At 33.0% G+C, this 22,248-nt stretch overlaps 1 long non-coding RNA gene across 1 annotated transcript in view; it reads left to right on the forward strand.

The window, feature by feature from the left end:
• Positions 1-22,248, forward strand: part of LOC145267041 (uncharacterized) — a 689,166-nt gene that overhangs the window by 542,019 nt on the left and 124,899 nt on the right. The window contains exon 4 of the long non-coding RNA XR_013864812.1: positions 6,490-6,538. This is a non-coding gene — a long non-coding RNA (uncharacterized LOC145267041). The remainder of the gene's footprint in view (positions 1-6,489; positions 6,539-22,248) is intronic.

Here is a 22,248-nt window from a genome sequence, read left to right on the forward strand (position 1 = left end):
ATTTGTTAACTTATATGGAACGGCTCATCAAAAACTTGTTTACGTTAGACTTGAAGACAACCATATTGTAGTCAGCTAGAAAGCAGAAAAACGGAAGACAATTCCATAGTCGTGCAGTTCTAAGAAAGAAGCTTTGCTCATGGAATCTACGCTTAGATTTAGGCACAGATAAAGAGTGGGGGAAACTAGTGATAATATTTTCTGCTAGACGGGTGTTGCTTGTGAAAGTTTGGCGAGGGGGGACCATAGAATGGAGCTCGGCCGAGCACCTGCCATGAAAATAACGATAAAGCAGAGATAAACTCGCAACATCTCTTCTGTGAGAAAGAGGTTGCAGGGAAGAGAAAAGGACATCCCCTACAAGGCTACGAAGTCTATTTTGAACTCTTTCAAGGCAGGATAAGTCCTTTCTAGCAGCTCCTGTCCAGATGTGGCAACAGTACTCCATCCTTGGACGTACCTGGCTCTTATATAAATAGAGAATTGCATCAGCAGTGATATATCTACTGGATCGATAGAAGGATTCCACCATTTTTCCAGCGGCCTTGGCAACGGATTTTATGTATGTGTTCCATTTAAAATCAGGAGTAAAGATCAAGCCCGGAAGCTTGTCAAAATATGAGGCTTCCTGAAGACGAGAGCCATTCATTTCAATTGATGCCAGATGAGGATCAGAGCGTTGATGATGTAAAGATAAAAGCTTGGTTTTAGATGCATTAAAAGTAACAAGCTACCTATTTCCCCATTGTACCACTTGCTCAAGATCAGTGAAGAGAGAATCAGAGAGAACTTGGTCATTTACGGTCTTAAATGAAGAGAGCAGGACCCAGGATGGACCCCCAAGGGACTCCAGCATTAATACTAAGAGCTCCTGATTTCTGCCCATCAACCACTACTCTTATGAACCTATCAGCGAGAAATAATTTAATAATCGAGAAGACATTTCCAGCTATACCATAGCTGGAGATCTTGTGAAGTAAACCTTTATGCCATACTCTATCAAAGGCGTTTGATATGTGAACAGAAATTGACCTAAAAAGGTAGCCTCCGTCTAGAGATTCGCTAATCCTATGAGATATAACTGTAAGCACATCTGTTGTATATCTAGCAGAACGGAAACCATATTGTGTCACTAAGAAGGTTATTTTTGCTAAGATGGTTAATTACTTCTCTATTTAACACATATTCCAGCAACTTACTACTGACGCACAGGAGACTTATTGGCCTATAATGTGAGGGAGATGACTTATCACATGAATTCTTAAATACGGGGCATACTGATGAGATTTTCCAGAGTGACGGGAAGCAATTCTCCTTAAGACAACGTTTAAACAGTTTTGTAAGTATGGGCGCAAGTTCTGGTTGAAGTCGTCTGAGTACTATAATTGGAATACCGTCAGGGCCGGTTGCTTTACTTGAATCAAGGTTTTTGATTAGCTTGGCAACATCACATACAGATATGTGTATATCACATGGCATGTTTTCTGATACAGGAGAAAATATTGGAGGTTGGCAGTCTTGATCGCAAAGGTTAGAATTAGCTGCAAAGTTCTGGACAAAAAGTTTGGCTTTGGCTGATGCTGACGAGATTACCTCAGGTCCATTTATGAGAGTTGGTATAGAGTACACGCTTCTGTTCAGGATTCTGTTTGCTATTTGCCAAAACTGGTGGGAACCAAGCCGCTGCTCAGCTACTTTGGACTTGACGGACTGAGCATACAACTCTCTTGCGTTCTTTATTACTTTTTTACTGTGGTTGCTGGCAGTTCTGAAAGCGACTTTAGTCTCAGTACATCTATTACGTTGGAAGCAATGGAAAAAAGTTATTTGTATGCGCAATGGAAACAGCACATTCCGGAGAGAACCACGGCTGGCTGTTAGGTTTTTGCTGGAATTTTTTCGAGGGTATGAAACGGTCTATACCTACAATTAACCATTCTGTCAGGTCTGATACTATAGATGACACATCCTTTTTAAACATGGAACGCAGAGGTAGATCTGATATAAATATACGGAGCTATCCCAGTCAGCCATAGAGTATCGATATACTGTACGATGGAGAGGTACATCTGGAGACTTATTACATTTCATTTTTATCTTAACTGATACAACTGAGCGGTCAGAAGATTTAAGTGGAGACAGAACAGAAGCTGAACACAGTTCAGGCAAGTTGTGAGAAAAAAGGTCTAGGAGACTTGTATACTGGCCGTCATAATCGGGAACACGGGTGAGTTCGTGAACAATCTGAGTGAGGTCATAAGCAATGGAGAAATCATGACAGAACCTCTCCTCATCATCGGTCTTGTTTGAGTGAGTTAACAATTCCACATTGTGAACATTGAATCTCCACAGACATGAATATCAGCTGAAGGATAAGCAGATGGGGCGTGATCAATTTTTTTAGATATGCTTTTAAATATAGTAACTCAGCTGTTGTGGGGGCGATAGAGAGCAAATATAAATGCAGTAGTTTGAGCTAGTGCAACTCGGAAACACATATAGGGTAAGTTAAGATCTTCTCTGGAGATGTCCCAACCGCATGGAAAGCCATCTTTTTTATAGGCACATATTCCATGCCCATGGCGATCTTGGGGGTGAGATTTGGAAGTTAAATTAGAGTATCCTTTAATTACGAACTCATCTAGGGAAATGGTCTGTCCAATGCCAGTTTCACTTAGAAATAATATGTCTGGTTTAGTCTCCTGCTTTCCACTTCTTTCGAAAAGATGGTACCCCTATCACTCAATATAATATGTTTGTTTATCGGTTTAACGGTTAGTGTGAAGCTGATTACGTGGGCCATACCATTGCACGTTTGGACGTTAGAATTTCCCAATATGTCCTCCTTCGATACGTAGACACAAAAAAGACCAACATCCGGGCGTTTATCAGCTCATAGGTCGGCCATTGGTGAACATTTATTACAGTGCCAAATCTGCACTGACGGATACACCAATGAAACTTTCTCGGTTTTACACAGAGTGCGCTCGAGAATTCACTTAAAAATTCTCAAGGCAGTATCCATTAATTTGCGCCGACCATCTTTGTGTAATTTGGAACTTAGGGTATTCGCTGAGATTGTACTCTTTTTTCCTCCTATTCCCTATACAATTTCTTATCTTTTCTTTACCCCTCGTTATAAATTTATGGTCTTTTGACCACATTTTTAAACGATGTTTTCTCCCCCGTTGCCAACGTTAATCTTGAAAAGGGTTGGCTGAAAGACGTCTTGATAGTTTTTTTTTTCTGCCCCACCACTTATTTATCCCTTTTACTTTTTGTTATTGGAGCTTATGAGAAATATACTTCAAAAGTGTATTTTAGTCTTCTTTTTGAAAGTTTCTTTTTAATGGTTTATGTTTAAACTTTAGAAAAAAAAACCTCAGCAATTAATAATGGCACTGCGTTCGGTATCATTCAAAAGTGTTATAAAATTATGTACTCAAAAAAATCTTTATATATATATATATATATATATATATATATATATATATATATATATATATATATATATATATATATATATATTCAGGGAATTAGACCTGGAGTCTAAAAGGCAGAGTTTATTTTAATGTATTAGTAAATGTATTAATACTTTAAAAAGAAAACAGTGCCCATTGTACTGTAGATATATAATGAGCTCAATAGCTATAGATATCCTAGAGCCATATTAATATTGAGTAAAACGACTCATAATTGTGAATTAAAAGTTAGTTTCAAAAGGAAAAACAAACAAAAGCAACTAGATTGTACGATCGTTTCGGAAACGATGTTCATTTTATTGAAATTGACGATAAGTATTGGCAATAATTTGACAATATATATATATATATATATATATATATATATATATATAAAATATAAAATATATATAAAGCTTATGGAGAATTCTTAGTATAATTATTTATTACAAGTAATATTAGATCATAATGATTAAACGACAGTCACTCGGAAGACAAAAGATGTGACACACAAAAGAACACACAAAAGAGCACACAAAAGAGCACACAAAAGAACACAAAAAATAACACACAAAAGAACACAAAAAATAACACACAAAAGAACACACAAAAGAACACACAAAATAACACAAAATAGCACACAAAAGAACACACAAAATAGCACACAAAATAACACACAAAATAACACACAGAAGAACACACAAAATAACACACAAAATAACACACAGAAGAACACACAAAATAACACACAAAATAACACAAAAAATAACACAAAAAAGAACACACAAAATAACGCACAAAATAGCACACAAAAGAACACACAAAAGAACACACAAAAGAACACACAAAATAGCACACAAAATAGCACACAAAAGAACACAAAAATAATACACAAAAGAACACACAAAATAACACACAAAACAACACACAAAATAGCACACAAAATAACACACAAAAGAACACACAAAAGAACACACAAAAGAACACACAAAATAGCACACAAAATAACACACAAAACAACACACAAAATAACACACAACATAACACACAAAATAGCACACAAAAGAACACACAAAATAACACACAAAATAACACACAAAATAACACACAAAATAGTACACAAAAGAACACACAAAATAACACACAAAATAACACACAAAATAACACACAAAATAGTACACAAAATAACACACAAAATAACACACAAAATAGCACACAAAATAACACACAAAACAACACACAAAATAACACACAAAATAACACACAAAAGAACACAAAAAATAACACACAAAAGAACACACAAAATAGTACACAAAATAACACACAAATAACACACAAAAGAACACACAAAATAACACACAAATAGCACACACGATATCGTATAACTATATAGATAAGACAAGATAAGATATATTATATTGGGTAAAATATAAAATAGTTATTTAAAAAAAAATGATTTGAGTGCCTTCAGGTGTGATCGAAACCGAAACTAAAAATTATGAAATATTTTGTATCAGTATTTATTACGAAAAACAGATGGTTACAAAAATATATTGAGACACACGCGCCATCGCATTAATACAGAGAAGTTTAAACTTCTCTCTCTCTCTCTCTCTCTCTCTCTCTCTCTCTCTCTCTCTCTCTCTCTCTCTCACACACACACACACACACACATAGATGAGTGTAAGTACACACACGCACAAATGAAAATGTAGTAGTAGTAGTAGTAGTAGTAGTCGAAGGTTAAGGAAGTACACAGCATACATCGGTCTCTCTCTCTCTCTCTATCTCTCTCTCTCTCTCTCTCTCTCTCTCTTTCTGAAACAATTATTAAGGTGAATTAAATCTCAACCAATGTAATTTTCCGGAAAGCGTTACACACAAAATAACACATACGCTATCGTAATAATATATATTTAGCGGGACCTGTGGAAATTCCACAATGGATTCATTCGTATGAAATATATTGATGTTGTCATTCTGTAGATGTTCAGTGTAAATGGAAACGCTCTGATATTATTGTAGCTTTTTTGTCAAAACTGCAAAAGTATTTATCTAAGCTAGCATGGACGCCCGGCAAAGCCCGGTCGTAAAGTTCATTTAAATAAGATATTTTAATTCTTTCAAATTTCTTATATATTATTATAGAGTTAACTTTCTATCAATCTTTATACGTTATAAGTTGAGATTTCAAAAAAAGATAAAATAATATATATATATATATATATATATATATATATATATATATATATATATATATATATATATATATATATATATATCCATATGACTTGGGTGCATTAGCTTGAATAGAAACCGAAATAAAAACTTATATAACTTGAGTTCTTTCAGTCATAATCGAAACCGAAACCAAGACTTATGGAAAATCCTTGATAAAATTATTTATAAAAAAAAATAGATGATTTAAGTGCCATCAGTTATAGTCGAAACCGAAACCAAAACTTATTAAGAATTCTTGATAAAATTATTTATAACAAGAAATAGAAGAACATAACAATTAAACGACCCGGATGTAAGCGTGAAACACAAAAGAACACACACACTATCCTATTAATATATAGAAGTCTAAAGTTCTCTCACACACACACACACACACACACATAGATGAGTTTAAGTGCACACAAACGCACAAATGAAAATGTAGTAATAGTCGTAGTATAGGTTAATGAACGAGGTACATAGTATATATTGGTCTCTCTCTCTCTCTCTCTCTTTCTCTCGCTTTCTTTCTACCCCTCTCTGAAACAATTAGAAAAAGATGAATTTTTACGGAAAGCGTGACACACAGAAGAACACACACGCTATCGATCGTATTTATATGTAGATTATCTATCCTCATCTCTAAAATATTTAGAAACATATTATTGTTTTTTCTTGCTTTTATTTTTTTAATATTTTTTGTAATTTTGTTTCCCTCTCGAATGACTGGCAGACTTTTTTTCATTATCTAAAACTATTTAAAATTACCAAAAATATATGCTATTTCTTTTTTTTTTTTCATTTTCAGGAATTACCAAACTTTACCGAAACAATTGACGCTTGGAAACAAAGAAGCAGTAAGTTTTAATTTGTATTTGTTTTGTTTTTTTCTCTTCTCAAAATTATTTTATCTCTATATTATTTGTTTTGATCGGACTATTCTTCTCATTTTGAATGTTATTTGTGCAATGTTTCGGTCGGTTTGGCAGACCTCATCTAAAAAAACAGAGAGTTTGACATGCTTTTGACATCCTGTTGTCTGTTGTTTTCTTTTCCAACCTTTTACAGAAAGCTGGCTGAAGGAAAGTATCAAGTTGGGGTCATAAAGTCGGGGATCATTTCCAGATGTCATTGCTGCCGCCACCCTTTCCCCAACATACATCTCCTCAGCAATCCGATTATTGGACACGCTATTTTTTTTTTTTTCATTTTTTTTTCTTTCACCTCAAACAAGGCATATTGCCACTTGGAACGTAAGGGGTTAGTGTTTGGAATCGTGTCTAGGAGGAGACTGTGGGGAGTTGAGTTGAACAGCAAGATATTTTCCCGCATTAAATTTAAACTTCTACAGGTAATTATAGTCAAAGAAACAAGAAAAAGAGAGGGAATTCCGAAGACTATCCAAACAACATGCCTGAGGACGGTCAAAGGAGAATCAGACCGAAACGTTGCACAAATAACACTCAAGATGAGAACAATAGTCCGGGTGCCTTCATCTAAAAAATGCCGAACTTTCTTATTCAATTTCTCTTTATCAAAATCATGTTTTCCATTTTTGTTTGAAAGTGTCCTCTGTTGTTCCTATATTTAGAAACGATGGTGATCGATCCGACCCAACCTAGTGTCGTAATGTTAGTCTCCTCTTTGTTCTTAGCAAATGTTTTGAAAGGTTAGCTAACGGCAAGCTTGTTGATTTTCTGGAAAAGTATGGCCTCTTTAGTGATGTTCAGTATGGTAAAATGACAAAGACTTTCAACTCTTTAGTTACTTTTTGGACATCCTGCATATATATATATATGTGTGTGTCTGTGTGGGTGTGTTTGTTTGTGTGTGTGTGTGTGTGTGTGTAAATATATATATATATATGTGTGTGTGTGTGTTTGTGTGTGTGTTTGTGTGTGTGTAAATATATATATATATGTGTGTGTGTGTGTGTGTTTGTGTGTGTGTAAATATATATATATATATATATATGTGGGTGTGTGGGTGTGTTTGTGTGTGTGTGCGTTTGTGTGTGTATGTGTGTGTAAATATATATATATATATATATATATATATATATATATATATATATATATATATATTCAGAATGTGAGAGATTATATATTTTCAACTCTTTAGTTACTTTTTGGACATCCTGCATATATATATATATATATGTGTGTGTGTGTGTGTGTGTGTATGTGTGTGTGTATATATGTGTATATATATATGTATATATATATATATATATATACATATATATATATATATACCAATGGAAAAAGGATAAAATAAATAAAATAATTAACAAACAGGGGAAAAGAGAAGAGGAAAAAAACGTATTTAAATCGTTCAAAACCAGTTAGATTAATTCATCCCTGACAATGAATCCTGAAGGATTGGATAGTCTCAGGACTTATGATAAATATGGTGATTTACATCAGCCACTTCCTGCCAGACGGAAAGACTGTTATTCGGAAGTTGAAAAAGATCGAAAATAGAATTAATAGACAAAAAAACGTCTATTTTATTTAATGAGAAAAAAATGCTGACAATATATATATATATATATATATATATATATATATATATATATATATATATATATATATATAGTTGCCAGAGTGCTTGCCTCGTATGAAAGAGGTCCGGGTTTTGAATCCTGAGTTCGGATATGTCTAACTGATGAACCCAAATGGGGAGTAAACTCGAGTCTTGGACTTCCGGTTCGTTGACTGTCATGGCTCTTGTGGTTTGCAACGTTGTTTGGCTGTGAAATTTATTATATATAATCTCTCAGATTCTGAATATATATATATATATATATATAAACCCAATATTAACAAGTTTCTGTTATGAACGGTCCTCACTAGTAATTCAAGATGGATCCATCCCATAAATCACCTCCCAAGCCTTTCATAATAGTCTTCATCACTCAACTTACAGTCGATCCATCTCCTTAATGCTTATCATCGAATGGCTTTTGGCCTAAAGAAGTCGTGATCCATTGACCAAAAACGTATTTCTGCAATTTATGAATCGAGCTGAAATAATAAGTTTATTATTTAGAAACCTATTTTTACATGAGAAATTGGGGGAAGGGTGCTATGTAAACTATTCTGTACTTTAATTGAACAATTTAATAAACTAAAGATACCGTAAAAATTGAATTTAACTAAAAGAAATACTTAGGATAGCACTATTGGTATCCTGCAGATTATAACCACAATTCGAGGAAAAATAACAAAAATGTCGATTTCAGTCAGACCTCTTGACCCGAATTCGATTCCGTCTTCTTGTTTGTAGATAGTGGTTTCTTTGGATACTTCAGAATGTCTGAGATTCGAAGGTCAGATTCTGCGATTCCATTTGTATTCGAACTAATTTCGTTCGATACGTAATTGACAGAAATGCTTCTTAAGTCGTAGTTGCAGTGCATTTTTGAGATATGTCCTTATATAAAAACACACATATATATGGTAAGAATTTTGTCATTTAGAAGCCCTGGTTGAGTTTGAATTGAATAAAATACGTATTATGTACGTTTGAAGCCAAAACAACGCATTATTACAAAATAAACAGATATTTATTTGTTTGAAATTTATATTAAAATTCATAAATATGTTTCGAAGCAAACCTTCATCTTCAGTATGTCTTTCTTTCTTTTATTTTATTTTTTTTTTTGTAAAAAAAAAAAAGAAAGGCATACTGAAGATGACGGTTTTCTTTCGAAATCTATTTATGAATTTCAATATAAAATAAACAAAATTAATATCTGTTTATTTTGTAATGATGAGTTCTTCGGAGTTAAAACGTATATAATACGTATTGTATTTTAAACACACACACACACACATATATAAAATGCATATATATACATACATATACATATATATATAAATACATATATATGCATATACATATATATATACATACATAATAATATAAATTTCAAACAAAATAAATGTCTGTTTATTTTGTAATAATGCGTTGTTTTGACTTCAAACGTACATAATACGTATTTTATATTACATACACATATATATATATAATGCATATATATATATATATATAATATAAAGATGAATGTGAGAGAGAGAGAGAGTGTATGTGTGTGTGTGTGTGTGTGTGTGTGTGTGTGTGTGTGTGTGTGTGTGTGTGTGTGTGTGTGTGATCAAGAATACTCTCCTATATGGTTGACTATTTTAAAAAACTGATTACATATAATGATAGAAGATGTATCGAGTCACAGGAATGGGTATGTTTGATCTGTCAGAACGGTGGTTCATTAAAATTGAGGGGTCTGTGTTCGCGCCTGGTCCACAAAGTAGGGAAATAAAAAATTTAAAAATTAAAAAAAAAAACTTTACAAGTGTTTTTGATATAGATGTACATAAGAATACTTTGATAAGTATGTTTAATAGGGATGGTACAAAAAAATTGTGGCCTCCATAGAATCGAAATAGGCACAAACTTTAATAACGACTTTTCCTATCTATCTGCGTAAGTATACTTTGATAATAATGTTTCAGTTTAAAGAAATATGATATAATAAAATTATAGGGTGTTCATTCGCACCTGACCTCCATAGAATAGAAATATGTCACAAAGTTTAACAAGGTTTTTTAATATAGATCCACAGAATATTGTGATAAGTGTTTCAGTGTGAACAGGTATGGTATAATACATTATGGGGTTTATCTATTTTATTTTTACTTTCATCATATTTTGCTTTGGTTTTGATACCCCCAAATTCGAAGCTATCTCTTTACAACCCTTCCTTTTCATAACCTATCATACTTTCATAAATCAGAGTCCATTTTCTGTAGGCTGTTTTTGAACCCAGTCAACGACGGGTACTTTTGCTATTATATATATATATATATATATATATATATATATATATATATATGTGTGTGTGTGTGTGTGTGTGTGGAGAGAGAGAGAGAGAGAGAGAGTAATTTATAAAATATATATGGCGATTAAGCCATACTGAATATTCTGCGTTTCATCCATTTTAGGATTCTTCAGGATTATGCGCGAATTTTCTGGTTGTCCGTCGTTTTTAATATACGCACAATCTATTGACATTTTAGTTAGCTAATCAGCTTTCTAGTATCCGCCGCGCCGTTTCTATCATTTGACCTCCGGTTGACCTGATTCTTTGTGTATGCTCTATTTAGCCTGGATATCTAGTGCCTTGACCTGTTTTAAATCTTGGTTAGGTTGTTTTTTTATGTTAGTTTATATATATATATATATATATACATATATATATACATATATATACTTACATAATTATACATATATATATATATATATATATATATATATATATATATATATAAATATATATATTTAAATAAGGGGGTAGTCATCAACAATGTGTATTTTTTAACATTATTTTATTATTCCGTGTCTTGGTTTTTCATTGATAATTATGTTTAGATAATTGTAATAATGTTTTTAAATCATTGAAATCGTTTTTAACGCGTTTCAGACGTTCTGTGAAGCGTCTTCGTCAGAAATTATTTTCAAATGTGTTGGAGATGTAAAAATAGCATTTTCGTAGTTCATTTGAAGTGTTTCCAAGGGGTGGAAGCGTGTAAGTGTCTACTATTCATTGGAATGTTCAATTTTTATTACTCTTTTATTGGGCTTGTTGAGGCCGCTGACCTCGGTTGTGGTCACTCCTGTGTTGTGTTTCTCTCTCTCTCTCTCTCTCTCTCTCTCTCTCCCTCCCTCTCTCTCTCTCTCACTCTCTCTTTCTGCTTGTGTTTTTTCTTTTCCTTTCGGGTAGTGTGTGTGTGTTTTTTTTATTGGTTTGAGAATGTGTGTACTGTTTTATAGTATTATGAGGTTATTTGCTTCCCTATGAAGGTGACTGTGATCCAAGGTCGTTACTAATGTGTATGTGTGAGGAGGGGGGGGAGAACCAGCTCTTCTAAAATAAGGGTAGGGGTGCTTTCATTTTATTTTGATATTTATTTTTTGGATTCTTGGATTTTAGTATTGTGATTTCTCGTTTCAGTCTTTTCGGGTATTCTTTTGTTTAGATAGAGGGGTGTATTTAAAAATATGTATAGGGGATTTTTTAATGTTTCTATTTATTTGTCTCCCCATGTGGGTATAGCCAGACCCAAGATCGGATCCTAGTGTGGGGAAGATCTTGTTCCCCAGAGGGGAGGCGCCAATTGGAGGGGTATAGGTATGGGAGGGGGATGATAGAAGGGATGATAGTTGTCTCAGTCATGAGGGATTTCTCCTCCACTGACTGAGGAGGGAGCGAGGTGTTGGAACAGATATTATACTATGGTTCTAGGTGTTTCCTAGTGTTGTTGGTTTCGAGGTTAAGTAGGGTTGGTATTGTTCAGTGTGTTGTATTAGAGATAGGGATGTTATGTCTGTGTGTGGTTGTATGCGCGCGCGTGTGTGTGTTTTAATGTTTCGGTTCTGATTTATGTGTGGGTGTGTATATGTATATGGATGCGCATGCGAGTGGGCCTTGCATTTCATGCTTTTGTGTGTTGATATTAGGCTCTGTTCAGTTCAGGAGTGAATCTTGTGATGAAGTTTTTTTCCTGCGTAAGTAAATAAAAAATAATTGTCTGTTTGGAAGATTGGCATTATTTTGAAGCTGTATCCACTGCATGTGTGTACGTGTTTTGAAACATAGAGGTGCCTGTTATCTGCAATTTTGATGTGTGATAGTTTATGTATACACTAGCAATAAAACGCTAGCAAACAAATACTGAGAACTCAAGGAAATGGACGTTCGCCGGGAGTCAAACGGAAAATAGTAAGACAAGCAAACACCTGTAGGGACCTAGACGTTCCATGTAGATTTTGCTTTCACGAAAAAAATTTGCTATCCTATACTTTAAAGAACCCCAACACCTCTATTAAACTGTGGTTGAGAAATGGCGAAAAACTGTGTTCACAGGATAAAATTTACTCTAGGATAGAGATACAAAATAACTTTAAACTAACAAAATAAATAGAAAATAAACAAATAAATGAAATAAATAAACATGCATATACATAAACTATCACACATATATATGTGTATATATGTATATATATATATACATGTATATGTAAGTATATATATATATGTGTGTGTATATATATATATATGTATATATAAACTAACATAAAAAACTAACCTAGATTTAAAACAGGTAAAGACACTAGATATCCAGGCTAAATAGAGCATTTTATGTGAGTGAATTAAGTAGTGTTATATATATTTATATATATATATATATATATATATATATATATATATATATGTATATATTTGACTGCCGTACAAACGGTCGGGTTTCAATCCTGGCTTGAGGTAGTTGCCTGTCTGGCCGCACTGATGAGCTGTGAGACAGCGAAACAGTGCTGTATGTGGATAACTATATGTATATATATATATATATATATATATGAATACATACATATGTATATATATATCTTGGCTTTATTGAGCTTTTTTATGTGATTAAGATTACTATATAAATATTCATATTTATACTTAGTTCAAGCTGTTAGCTTAAAATATAATTCTTACTGACTTATAATATGTTTACATTACGCCATTTTGAATTTAGAATTTAGAAATAAAGTCACTAAACCCATCTGTTCGTATTAACAAGTTGTATTGATTTAGGTATATTTTGCCATATATATATATATATATATATATATATATATATATATATATATATATATATATATATATATATATATATGTAAAGTGCTCAATATGACCGGGCTGGTGTATATCTATCTATCTATCTATCTATCTACCTATCTATCTATCTATATATATATATATATATATATATATATATATATATATATATATATATATATATACAGGGTGTCCGTAAATTTACTATACAGTCTTATTGTTTTGTTGTATTATATTTGTATTAGTGGTTAATATTTATTTTTTACAGGTGTATAGTAACCTGTAAGACTGTATAGTAACTTTACGGACACCCTGTATATATATATATATTCTTCTTTTTGTGAAAAAAGACATACTGAGGATGAAGCTTTTCTTCCGAAATATATTTATGAATTTTAATATAAAATAAACAAAATAAATTTTGTAATAAGTTGTTCTGACTTAAACCGTATATAATACGTATTGTCTTTTACACATATATACATAAAATGCATATATATGCATACATATACATATATATATATATACATATTCATATATATATATACATACATATGCATATATATGCATACATATATATGCATATACATATATATATATATACATATGCATACATATACGTATATATATAGATACATATACATACATATACATACATGCATATATATATATTTATATATATATGTATATATATATATATATATATATATATATATATATATATATATATATATATATATCACGCATGATCATGAACGGAAGGCTTAAACTAATTATTTTAAATGTTTTTAATCATGAATTTTCGCCTTCCTTCATGATTGCGTTATATAAATTTTGTACCTCTCAAAAAATCATATATATATATATATATATATATATATATATATATGGCATAACATATATATATATATATATGGCATAACAGAAAAATATACATTCATGACTTTTTAGTTCTACTCACGTATTGAGCACTTTCAAAGATCTATACTTAAAATATTATATCTATATAATTATGAAATTCTGTTGACCGTCCGGACGTTCTTCCTTGCTTGCTTGCTTGCTTGGATTTTGTCTTTGATGATCGAGCGATTCTATCTGCTAAAACTGGGAATATATATATATATATATATATATATATATATATATATATATATATATATATATATATATAATGGACGGTTCTTTTTTTAATTGGATTTTTCGATTATCGATTTTTGAGACTCATTAGAAGAATTCTGATACATAACCTATGTAAGAACTCTACCTGACACAAAAAGCACATTTGTGTTTAATTTAAAAGAAAATCTTCCTAGCCGTTTTCGAGTGCATAGGAAACTCTCTCTCTCCCTCTCTCTCTCTCTCTTTTTCTCTCCATCTTTTTATCTTATATATATATATATAGCCAGTAGAGTTTAGTTTCCTAGAAGTACATCCAATGAAACATGTGTCTACCAAAGAGTGCTCAATGAGTAAACAGAGCAGGTATATGAAATTTATTTATACAAACATTGATGGCGACATATGTGCATACATGTTTCTGTAATCACCTGCGTTGGAGGGTTACGTCTTCAGGCCAAGAATTATCATCGAGACCCTCTCTGGATTCTCGATGATAATTCTTGGCCTGAAGACGTAACCCTCCAACGCGGGTGATTACAGGAACATGTATGCACATATGTAGCCATGAATGTTTGTATAAATAAATTTTATGTAAATATATATATATATATATATATATATATATATATATATATATATATATATATACAAAGAAAAAGTACCTGTTATATACATATATATAGAAGGTTCCTTCTATAAGTTTTCGGGCGTTGTTTGTACAGACATTTAAAATTGTCGTAGACTCTTGAAAATTATGTATGGTTTTGCTATCCATCTCATGCGATGACTGACCAATTTTTATGATTTCAGGTCCAAATGAACAGCTACAGCAGGAATATCCCTTCTACAGCCTGATTTACACAGCTGTGGAATTTTAAAAATGTAATCTGGACGGGAGGATAATTTAGAAGAACGATAGACAATAAAATTCTATTTTAAACTTGGAAAGAATGCCACAGACTGCTTGTAGACAATCTGGCATGATTCAAGCCTCAGTTTTAAAGTGACATAAGAGATTCAAGGAAGGCAGGGAGTCTGTGAGTGGTAATGAGAGGTGTGAGGAGTAAGGAAGTCAGGGCACCAGAGTTGATTGGCCAAATAAAGAATTTCATGGATAAGGACTGTTGTGTATCCATAGGGACAATAAGTGCACAGTTTAGTGTTTGTGTGGGAACTGTACGCATTATTATTCGCGAGGAACTGAAGATACAAATGATTTGCACGAATGCACCAGTCCACATCTCCATCTTCGTCACAGACTATTTGACCAAGATGGGCACCAGTACAATTCTTCACTCTCCCTATAGTCCTGACATTGCTCCCTGTGACTTTTGGTTATTCGCTAAGCTCAAAGGAAAACGGAAGAGGCTGTTGTTATGAGACAATTGAGGAGATGAAGATGCTGTGACGGGGTCATTGACATACTCACAAAAGATTACTTTTAGGGGGCCTTTTAGACGTTGTTAGGACGGTACAACAAGTGCATTGCAGGCAGAGGAGATTACTTTGAAGGGGACAAGAGTTTCATGTGCGTACTGAGTTTCATGTGCGTACTATCAATAAAAATGCCCATATGAAAAAAGTCTGTAAACTTATTTAATGTACCTCGTATATATATATATATATATATATATATATATATATATATATGAATGATGATTGCAACGTCTTATCAGACGAGTGTCACTCCCTCAGACATGACTCCATGAGCCCAAAAATGACTTCCATCGCCACAGGACCATTTTAATAGACAAATGCCTGAGGGAGTATCTGTACACAGATGATGTTACACAGTCTTAGCTTTGTACGACAGCTAAGTCTCTCTCTCGCTTCAAAATGTTGAGATCCAGCAACAAGCAAGAGCAAGATAGCCAGCAACAAGTTAAACTGCAGACCAGCTTAATGTGGGTACTGGTTCCCCGCTTTATGGTTTTTTTTTTATATCAGAGATTTGCTTCTCCCAGAAAGGTTGCCTTCACCACGGCTTACGGGACTCCTCTCCATCCCAACACACACATACATACACACAAACACACGCGGTGCTAGTTGGCCGTTTACCCCGAAAAGGGTTCATTCGCCCTTTAGAAGGTCTTGTTTTTAATCCTTCAGGGAGACTAGCCACCCTCCTAACCAAATAAGTCTGGTAGGGGAACCAGTTTAGTCGACGGTGACCCGTCAGGTAGTACTGGGTTACATGGTACCAGTAGCATATGACATGACCTGACATAAAATAGATATATATATATACATATATATACATATTTATACAAATATATATATATATACACACACACAGACACACACACACACACACACACACACACACATATATATATATATATATATATATATATATATATATATATATATATATATATATATATATCAGACTCCTGAGGTTAATAGGAACACAGATTAATAACACTCGTGTTATCGAGTCTTACAAAATAGTTTAGGAGGTAATATTACATAAAAGAATAGCTCAGTATACTTCATAGAGAAAATGGAATTTAAAGTTTTTTTGTTTAAATTTCAATCAGAAAAACATAAATTTTCAGAGTAGAAATTTCTTGTTTGAATAAAGAACACAGATCATATTTTTTCCTTAACCCATGGATTTTCGATATTAGCAAATATTCGATCTAATTCAAAATAAGTCTGTTATTTAGCATATACAAAGGAAATGTATTTAAATATTAATTACATATTTTTAGGGGGCGTAGATAAAGAAAATAGATGAAATAAGAATAGACACAATGAATTTATCCGGGTGTCGTTGCAATCTTTGTTAAGAGTGGTATTTGTGATCAGACACAGAGTTTGCTGAATGAATTTTTGTGCTAAATAACAGTATTATTTCCAATTAGATCTAATATTTGCTAATGATTTTTCCTCTGAGGAGATGAGCCTACATCGAAAATTTATATTCAACTGTATTCTTTATTCAAACAATAAATTTCTACTCTGAAAATTGATGTTTTCCTGAATGAAATTTAAACAAACAAATTATATATATATATATATATATATATATATATATATATATATATATATATATATATATATAATTATTTTTTTACTATAATAATTAAATACCTACAGACAATAGTGTTTCATCCTTTCGGGATTCTTCAGTGCAGGGTGTCACGATTACTACCAGTCGAACGATTCGAACCCCGCGACACGAGACATCTCTGGCTCGATTAGCGGAGGCCGTCCGTATCCATTCGGCTACTATTAACCGTGTGAAATAGCGTTGAATTTTAAACATTTTAATTTAAATGTTCATTACGTCAGACAGACAGTGATCAAATCGTTATATGATGATCTACGCATAAGAGCTAAATTGACCGACTTTTAATTCAACGGAAAGTGCTCAACGATAAGAAACAAATTTCTTAAAGGGGCTGTCATAATTATTTTTTTACTATAATAATTAAATACCTACATACATACATACATATATATATATATATATATATATATATATATATATATATATATGTATGTATGTATGTATATTTTGGCAGAGAGTCATTATTCAAGCACGTCTGATTGAACACGACACAGTTATTCTTCTTCCCGGTTTTTCTGAATATCTTTTACATTCGCTGAGCGGTCGTTTGTATTTCAGCTGGCATATTGTATAAAATGGCGCCCAAAATTTATTGTTCAGCCATGTTCTTCTCAAGCGTTTTCTATCGGTGCATCCGATTATCATCAGGTGCGATTGTTGTTGTTTTCTTTTTTTTATTATTTTCCTTTAAGACCTGGTGTATTTATAGTTTATTTGTTTTTTTTATTGGTTATAAAGGTGGGAGCAGGATGGTTAGGGGCGAATTATTTTTATTTTTAATTTCGATTTTCGCATTTTATAGTTTATTTATTTAGTTTCTGGTTAGTTATTAAATACTGTTATATATTTGTCACGCTGTTAAATGAGACCCTGTTAAAAAAAGGGGCTTGTAGTCTTTTGATAAGTATGGCTTCTAGTAATATATATATATATATATATATATATATATATATATATATATATATATATATATATAGTCATTCACATACACTACTGTGTCGCTGTTTCACAGCTCATCAGTACGGCTAGACAAAAAACTACCTCAAGCTAGGATCGAAGCCCGATCACCCAAACGACAGTCGGAGCTTCTAACTGTTGCGTTATATACTGCTGCTATGCGGGCAGTGAATTAACACTATTTTGACATTGTCCAAATAACTAAGCTCAATTTGTTTACAGAAAGAACATCGCTTCATACGTTAATGGTAATTTGTATATCACTTCCCAAATGCTCAACCTAAGATAGGGAGCATTATATATATACATATATATATATATATATATATATATATGATAAATATCCACTTATATATTAAATAAAAAAATAACAATTAAATTTACCAAAATGATCCAAGATGGTAAAATTAAAGTATATTATAAATATTACAGAATTAATATTTATAAAGTTATCTCAGCCAAATGTAAAAGCTCGATAAAACCCAATAGGAGATAGAGCTTATAATACGAGCAAACAGTTAATAAAACATGTTAAAAAAACACTTTAAAATGAGTTAAAAACATATATCTGAAAAGGAAACACTTAATAAGTGGATAGTCCTTAATCCGCGGAGTTTCGAAAAAATACTTTCCTTCTCATCAGAGGGTAGGAATTAGCAAAATGCGGGATCGAATTTTGCATGCAAAAGAATTTGATGAAACAACAAGTAAGTCAAAGATCTTACTTGAAAACAAAAAAAGTGAGCAGAGGGAATATGGTGAAGAAAAAGTTGATTACACATGAATGGATAGTCTGGTGGAAGATAAAAAATCCAGTGGCGGTAAAATCCAAACTCCGCGGATTAAGGACTATCCACTTATCTAGTGTTTCCTTTTCAGATTAAATATGTTTTTAACTCATTTCAAAGGGGTTTTTAACATGTTTTATTAACTATTTTCTCATATATATATATATATATATATATATATATATATATATATATGTGTGTGTGTGTGTGTGTGTGTGTGTGTGTGTGTGTGTGTGTGTTAGTTAGTGTGTGTGTGTGTGTGTGTAATTTTCATACATACAAACACTAATGTTTCATGCTCAAACAATCATCGGCGTAGAAAGTGATAATCACTGCTTGTCGGGAAATTCGAAGCTAGTTAACAATGTCACCATTAACTTGGCAGGTTAGACTTTTGTCCATGGCTTTTAAAAAGGACAATTAATATGACAGAGCGTTGTAAAACGCGGAAAGACTTTGGAAAAATAATGAAATGCGTTATTGTTGGAAGAATTTATTTAATGCTATTTTTTACTGCAAATGTTAATAACTATTCATTTCAGTTCTTACTTTATATTTGATTGCTTTTATTTAACAATAGATTTTCTCGTCCACGGATGTACTGATATCAAGCAAGTTGATTTTAATTATTGCATAAGCCTTGATAAGCCTTAAGTAATCCAATTTACCAAATTTCCAATAACAATTACTACGACATTGTCCCATGAACCACTGTATGCTTATCAACCCTTATCCTTAAGCGGCCTCTGGGCCTTGATAAGTGGTGACTTCTTTTGACGTATTTTTGTGTCCTTTCTCTTTTATTACGTTTTCACCCCCAATCAATGCACAGTACGCCTTTGATGTAGGGAGCTACTATCAGGGACTTAAGTTGCAGGGATATTATGTAAGGAGTTGAGCAGCAAGATGTCTATTTACAGTACACGTGAACTTCTGCATGTCAGCACAGTTGGAGAAGCAGAAACCCGAAAGGGAATTCAAAAGAATAGCAGTTCTGGGGAAGAAACTATTAGAGTAGACGGTGTTTTTTTTTTTTACATTTAGGGATCTCTATTGTGTAGGGGTGGTGGGACTTTGTTGCTTGTCGGGTTTATTGGGAGTATTTACGTCGGGGAAGTACAAGGGCTTGTAGTTCATCGGAACATCCATCATTAAAATACTTGTACAACAGGCAGAGGAAATGCAACATTTCGTCGATGGGACCGAGGTTGAAGCTTAGATGGCAGACCAGGACTGATCGGGTCGGCGACTCTCTTTTGAACCCTGTGCAGGAGTGAGAGAATAGTAGCAGATGCAGCAACACAAATGTGAAAAAAATACTCCATACATGTTGTTTGTTCCTGCGACGGTACCAAACAACATGTGGGTCCTAGTGCTTAAAATGTAACGACGCGGTTAAAATGTGACTGTAACGCTACATTAAGTTTATAAAAATTTGAGAAAATAAAAAATGGTAATATGTGGTTAAGTTTTGCAGAAACACATCTCGGTTCTAATTAACTCCCACGTCATCTAGGAAGATCAAATTATAAAAGTAAACCACATTTTCGTCAATTTTCTGTTGAATTTCCACAGGTCTCACTCGTGAATGGTTTCAGGCAACTTTGAACGCGTTCTGCCATTGGCGTTTTGTGATACAACGCCTTCTAGCGATAATGGACGTGAACGAGCACACGCCGGCGTGTCTGGTTTTCTTCGAAATAAGAAGCGAGCGAATCCTAACCGCCGCGCCATACCATTTTCGCCGGAAATGGCACGAGAAGAATGGCAATCCGTTTCCTTTGATATTGCTTCTTCCATTCTTGAAGTAAGAAAAGAATACTCTGTTATTGCTTCAATGCGAGTCTGGGTCAGACATGATCTGTTTAAATCATCCCACATTACACACACACACACACACACACACATATATATATATATATATATATATATATATATATATATATGTATATATATATATATATATACTAGCTGTGGTGCCCGGCGTTGCCCGGGTATTTGGAAGTGTATGTTGAGCAAAAAAAAAAAAGCAGTCATTGTTTTAGGCTCAAATCAAGTTATTAAGTTAGATCCATATCCAAGAAACCTATATCGAAAATTTCAAATGTTTAGACCCCAAATTGTCGGAGGAGTTTGGTAGAGTACTTAAAGGTCAAATCGTTGAACTTTGACCCCTTAACAGCCAAATTTCTGGCCGAAAACCGGTCACATCGATTTTCCCAAATCTCAGTACCCTGTATATCTTATGTTGAGTCTGTAAGCTTAAAATTGACAGTTATTGCGTAGGAAAATGTACACACAGAGACAGACACACAGATACACAGATACACAGACAGACAGACACTTTCACTTTTATAGATATATAGATAATATAAAGCTGAACGTCTGTGTGTGTGTGTGTGTGTCTGGTCATGAATAGGCTCCTATATAGTTGACTATTATAGAAAACTGATCACATATAATGATAGAAGATGTATCATGACACAGGAATGGGTATGTTTGATCTGGCATAATGATGATTCATTAAAATTTTGGGGTCTGCGTACGCGTCTGCGAGCCCGGCGTTGCCCGGGTGTTTGAGCAAAAAAGAAAAACAAGCGGTCAATTTTTTAAACTTTGACCACTATTATGATCCATTAAAATTTATTGTTTTGGGTTCAGATCAAGTTATTAAGTTAGATCCATGTCCAAGAAACCTCTATCTAAAATTTCAAGTGTTTAGACCCAAAATTGTCAGAGGAGTTTGGTAAAGTTCTCAAAGGTCAAATCGTTGAACTTTGACCCCTTAACAGCCAAATTCCTTGGACATGGATCTAACTTAATAACTGTATTTGATCCCAAAACAATAAATGTTAAGGGATCATAATCGGGGTTAAAGTTTAAAAAATGACCCCTTTTTTTTCTTTTCTTTTTTTTTTTTTGCTCAACGTACACCTCCAAACACCCGGGCAACGCCGGGCT

This window comes from Euprymna scolopes, chromosome 42 (genome assembly GCF_053919585.1).
Source record: "Euprymna scolopes isolate OS-2025 chromosome 42, ASM5391958v1, whole genome shotgun sequence".
NCBI classification, from domain to species: Eukaryota; Metazoa; Mollusca; class Cephalopoda; order Sepiida; family Sepiolidae; genus Euprymna; species Euprymna scolopes.